Source organism: Photinus pyralis, unplaced genomic scaffold (assembly GCF_008802855.1).
Source record: "Photinus pyralis isolate 1611_PpyrPB1 unplaced genomic scaffold, Ppyr1.3 Ppyr1.4_LG3a, whole genome shotgun sequence".
Taxonomy (NCBI): domain Eukaryota; kingdom Metazoa; phylum Arthropoda; class Insecta; order Coleoptera; family Lampyridae; genus Photinus; species Photinus pyralis.
In genome coordinates, this window is record NW_022170509.1 from 14,048,205 (window position 1) to 14,054,204 (window position 6,000).

At 36.8% G+C, this 6,000-nt stretch overlaps 1 long non-coding RNA gene across 1 annotated transcript in view; it reads left to right on the forward strand.

The window, feature by feature from the left end:
• LOC116165969 overlaps positions 1 to 3,938 on the forward strand; it is a 143,520-nt gene extending 139,582 nt beyond the window's left edge. The window contains exon 5 of the long non-coding RNA XR_004144228.1: positions 3,830 to 3,938. This is a non-coding gene — a long non-coding RNA (uncharacterized LOC116165969). The remainder of the gene's footprint in view (positions 1 to 3,829) is intronic.
• The last annotated feature ends 2,062 nt before the right edge of the window (positions 3,939 to 6,000 follow it).

Below are 6,000 nucleotides of genomic sequence, written 5' to 3' on the forward strand. Positions count from 1 at the left end.
GGTAAAAAAGGAAGGTTATTTATTATACACTGCCTTTTATTGAGGCTTGAAAAAAAAAATTGTCTCAGATCGACCCGGAAAAAAAATTTTCTTATAGAATATGGCCTGTAGAATCCATAATTTCAAACAGTTCCAACATTGGGCTACTAGATCAAAAGTTAGAGCCCTTTGAATTTTCTTTCGAAATTGGTTTCTAGTCTATAACTTTTGATTGAGAAGTCTGATCGAAAAAGTACGAATTGTTTTGGATTCTACGCACCAAAATTAATAAGAGAAAGTGTTTTCCCCAGAAATTTTGGTGTAGTCGATTTTTGGTAAAAAAGGAAGGTTATACACTGCCTTTTTTTGAGGCTTGAAAAAAAAATTGTCTCAGATCGACCCGGAAAAAAAATTTTCTTATAGAATATGGCCTGTAGAATCCCTAATTTCAAACAGTTCCAACATTGGGCTACTAGATCAAAAGTTACAGCCCTTTGAATTTTCTTTCGAATTTGGTTTCTAGTGTTTTCCCGAGAAATTTTGGTGTAGTCGATTTTTGGTAAAAAAGGAAGGTTAAGTATTCAAATACTATGCGAAGTATTCGAATACTAAATATTTGTGAAAGTATTTAAGTTACAAATACAAATACTGCTTCCATAAAAGTATTTAATTACAAAGTATGTGAATACTGTAAAGGATTTGAATACTAAAAAGTATTTACAAAATCGAATACTGCCCAGCTCTGTTTCTTGGTATTACAATAGCGACTGAAATGGCATAACTTGAAATAAAACTAATAACTGAATTATTAGCGATACATCGCATTAACGAAACAAGTTAAAACTGAAAAAAATCCGGCGAACGATTTGGTTCTGTTGTTAATACTCACTAGGTTGTCTTGGGTGTAACACATCCGTTATCTTGGTTTTTGCGCTTATACGATCACATCCCCCAATCCCGATACCATCGCATTCGATTTTTGCCTTTGGAGATTCAGCTGTTCCAAGATCCACTAACGCTCTTAATAGCTGCCGAATGCCTGTGGTGAATTAACACTAGCTTAACTTGCTTCCAATGGTTTGGGAAATCTATTCTCTTTCAAGACCTCGTTGTACATCTTTAGGAAGATGTGGCGTTGCTGAAGTATGGGCACCTTAACGATTTCTGGTAAAAGTCCGTCCGGTCCCCGCGTTTTGTTGATTTCGATTTCATGCCCCGTCATGTGTTCCTTGTCTTCATGAGCAAACAGTTTCTCGAATACTTCAACCCTTTCTTTATCATGTTAGTCTACCTTTGGTTGTGGTTGCGATTCGGTACGCCTGCCCAAAAGAGTCATTGTTTAAGTCTAGGCACAGCTTTTCCCATTGCGCTCTCGTCCAACAGCTGTACGCAGGTTCTTTCGTTCTCCCTTGTACTGATCTTTTTGTTGCTGCGTGTCTATCTCTTTTCCTCTGTCGCGTAAGAGAGTTCGAACCTTGGAGCGCGCCTTGTTTTCTACAATACAGGGGGGCAAAAAGAAAGAGCGAAGTAGTGTGAGAAAGTAAAACACTGCCAGTTATTTCGCGGCCGAGTTTGTGTGTATATGGTAACGTTTGTTGCTTGAACATATGATTTTGTGGGGGTGGAATATGGTGGTGACTAGAGGATGCTGTCGTACAGAGAAAGGTAGAATTTAGCTTGTAGGTTTTAGTAAATAAGGTCTCTTTCGGTCTGAAATCGCGCTAATTTTGAAATTGCAGGTTATTGAATTTTTTAACGTCATTTTTTATCAAAGAACTGAGTACTGCCTTAAATAGTCTTCTTTCCTCGAACTGGATACCCTCAGGGTACTAACAGGGGTTTCTGAGGGACCCTAAGTGGAGTTTTTTCCCAATGGTATATTTGATTTGGGGGTTTCTTGGTTTAGTTAATTGTTAGATAACACCTCGGTTACACTCCACTACTTACTTTACTTTTTAGTAAGCGACCCCTGTTGGTAACCTACGCAAATTTTTTCTCAATCAGTAAATTTGGTATTTTAGTGATGTGTTACGTGATAGACGACTTAGTAACCCCATAATCCTTCGAAGTCGTATCTCGTGTGAAACACTGCTATATTTATTGATTTCGCAAATTTCCCAAGATGGACCGCATAATGTGGCGGAATTAGAAAAGCCAAGGAGCCCGTTAACGGATTCAATTTGATTCAAATTGTTCTAGTTTTTTTGGTTGTGTTACGTAGAGAAGTGATCCTGAAAAATACGGTCCAACGCGCGCGAAAGCGGACGGCGCCAGTGAGCCGTTGGACATTGCGTGAGTTTTGCGGAGTCAACGGATAAATATTCCACGTTGAATCTATTTGAGCCTAATTTGGGAAAAATATTTGGTATTTCATTTCTCAACATAATTATGATAGAACTTCATAATTTTTTAAAACAAAGTAACATAACTGTAAGATACTCTTTTCGAGGATATAAAATTTGAACATCTTTTTTAAGCAATACTTGAATTATTTACTGGAAAAGCAATTTTTATTTTTATTTTACCACAAGAAAACGTATTTTATTCTTAGGTGTCGTAGATTCGCGCTGGGAGACTCAGAAGACAATATTCATCACCAAAATGTTTGCCCTCGGAACCTTCGTCTCCGGCAAGATTACCTTGCCCCTAAAATATTTTCCTCCATAATCTTTCTTGAGAAATACTCGCATTGATCATTCGCCCCCAAGGTTTCTAGTTAAATTAACCCCTAAAATCTGCGCCGTCGGAATATTCTTCTGAGGCATTCTACTGCCTCGAACCATTTATTCCGGAGTCAATGTTTTTACCTATTTAGCGTAGGAAGAGCCCATATGAAACTGACGTCCCAATAAACGATTGGTCGCCACAAGCCAGTTAGCCCTGTGGTAACTTTTCTGAAACCTCTCCCTTACACTCCTTTCACCTACATGATAAATTCCATTTTCCTATACCTACGTAAGACGTCAATCCTCATGATAGTTTTTTTTACCCCGGAATGTAACTCGCACCTGGGAAATGACACCCGTAGATTTTCGGTCAATTTTATGAGTAAAACATTCTGAGCGCGCTCGTTTATTCCTCTGTCTTTGTATCTACCAATCAATCTTTATTAGACACCAAAATGGCAAAACTTTTTACAGTATAAATTATAACCAAAACTGAAATGCAATTTTTGTTTTCTTTTCTTTAGTATCCCCCTCATCCACTTTTTGCCTCTTCCCCTGTCTTTTCCACCTCCTTCAAATTCCAAAACATGTGATCTACGTTCCCGTCTTCTCCTCCCTACATATTCTACATTTTCTTTCTTCTTCTTGTCTCAACTTCTCTAACCCTCTCTTCTTGTCTTCACATTTAAATCTCACCATTATTTTAATATTTTTTAATCCCTCCTATAAATCTTTTGGCAACCACTCCCTTATTAGATCTTTGTAACTACTTCCTCGTGCGCTCGCTAACTTCCATTTCTGTTGTTGCGTTTGTGCATCCAGGTCAGCTCATTTTCCATTTTTTCTCCTTGCAGACTGGAACAGTCGAGATCTATTTTCTCAAGTTGTTAAACATGAAGAAATTGGATGTAATCGAGCGCATATGATACAACATTGTACTAAGACGGCTAGAAGGCCCAAATTAGGGTAAATTATAAAGGGACATATTCCTTTGTAAGTTATTCGACGAGTAGTAAATTTGGTATTGATATGTTAAAGTATTATTGAGGACTGCAAAATTCGAAGGGGACCTGTTTAAATATATTTAATAGGAGGGTTAATTTCGTTCGTGTAAGTTCAGGTTAAAATTTACAATGTAAATTTCAGCAATCGTTTCTCAAAGTAATTGCGAAATGTTGTTTCAGTGGTAGTTGAGGAACCAGAATTCACTGACGTTATCGAGAACATCACCGTAGCTGCAGGGCGCAACGTGAAGTTCGCTTGTTCGGTTAAGAACCTGGGGACCTATAAGGTGAGTAGGACATTTTATCTGAACCCAAATGTTTCTTGACAAATTATTGGAAATTTATTAAACGAAAGTAAGTTATTACTTAACACATTTCTTGATTAGTTACCCTTAACTTTTCGGATTAACTCTCACGCACTCAAGATTAAATTATCGATCTGATTTCGGAACTAAACAGAAAACAAGAAATACTGCCAGGAAATGTTAAGCTAAAAGAAATTTCGCACCACCTTTTTACTGAGATTATTTCCTCAAGGTATTTAATCGGTGACCGTATTCAAAACCTACATTTTACACGTTACTATCTGCCTAATGAAAAACTAGGTACACAAACTCGCATAAAATTTGAAGTTACTATATCCATGTCGTATATCAAAATCCCACCTGTCTTACCTTGTGTGGAATAATGTAACACACTAAAGATGCTATTGGAATAATAACAGAAGGTGATGTCATACAGTGATGTTATTCACACCCCTTAGGATTATTGTCTAATGCAGTATACTCAAAACACATATAAGCCAAATGATAAAATGTGTAGAATTTAACGTTGTGTCATTAACAAAAATTAATTATACATTTTCAGTACAAATGATAACCGTTTGAAATCATAGTAATAATGCGCAAAAATGTTCAATGACGTATATACGAAAATTGTTCGATGTATATTACAGTAAATTTCATGGAAAGTGTTGTACCAAACATTGCAGGTGGGTTTTTCAGTTCAATTCATTTTTTTTAGTTTTCTGCTATACGAAGGTTCTATTGTGCCGTCTCCACTCTTCTTTATACAATTGCCTTTCTTGTCATACCCGGGTATCCTCTCCCCTCCCTAAGATTGTCTACTATTTTCACTCTTCTTGTATCCTCCACAACTCCTTAGATCACGTCCTTCATCAAACTATTCTTAGCAGCCGACCAGGCAACAAGATCTTCCTTCTCCTACTCTTTCTAGAACCTGTTTGTTCGTTCCTGATCCGGTCAATCCACTTTATTCCAAGCATTCTTCTCCACATCCACATTTCAATAGCTTCATTCTCTTCTTATCTTTTTTTAAATTATCCATCTGTACAGAATAACACTCCATACAAAGCACTTCGCTATTCTTGTCCTTAGATTTATGTCCAAGTACTTTAGTTAAGTGATTCACATACACATGCAAGTTGTTTAAGTAATATTTTGAGACCTTCTGCATTTTCTACAAATATGAGTGTCATCGGCAAACCAAATGGATACCATATTCTTTCTTCAATATGTACCCCCTTATCACCATTCCAACACTTTGAAGTCATGTACTCAGGGTAGATACTAAATAATGTAGGTGCTAGGTAACTCATACATTTGCCAAATTCAAACCACCGTTCTTTTTCCGCCGACTCTCAATGATATCTGTTGCACGTTGTACAACTTGCTGATAACCCTTCTATCCTTCCAATCTACCCCTTTTTTGTTTGAAATATCCATCAGTTTTTCCCACAGAACACAACCAAATACCTTCACCAGGTCACCGAAACACAAACTAAGATTTCGTCCCTTTTCCATATATCATCCATCTATTTTTCTTACACAACCAATCGCATACCTTGTTCTAATCCATTTCTAAATCCGGATTGTTCTTCTGTCACATTTTCTTCCATTATCCTTTCGATCCTTTTAACAATATGGTGATGGTTCTATGTTTACCACACTTCTTTGTTCCTCTCTTTTTAGCCAGAGATATAATCAGAGTCTTCAGGAAATCTCCAGGCCGTTCCTCCGAATCATGTATATCATTACATAGAGATGTTAATTCTTTCATTCCTTCATCCTAAAGACACCATACCTATATCTACTGGAATTCCTTCTATCCCCGTAGCTATATCTTATTTCATATCTTTAATTGCTCTTGTCATTTTGGTAATCATGATGCTTCCAGTTTCTTTGGTTTTTCATGTGTTTTATAGAGATCTACCATTTACTCTTTCCATCGACTTAGAATGCCATTCTATCTATCCCAGGTAACATCTTTAATCCTGTTATAAATAATATCGTGCCTCCCTATCCTATCAAGCTTTTTTATTTCATTACATT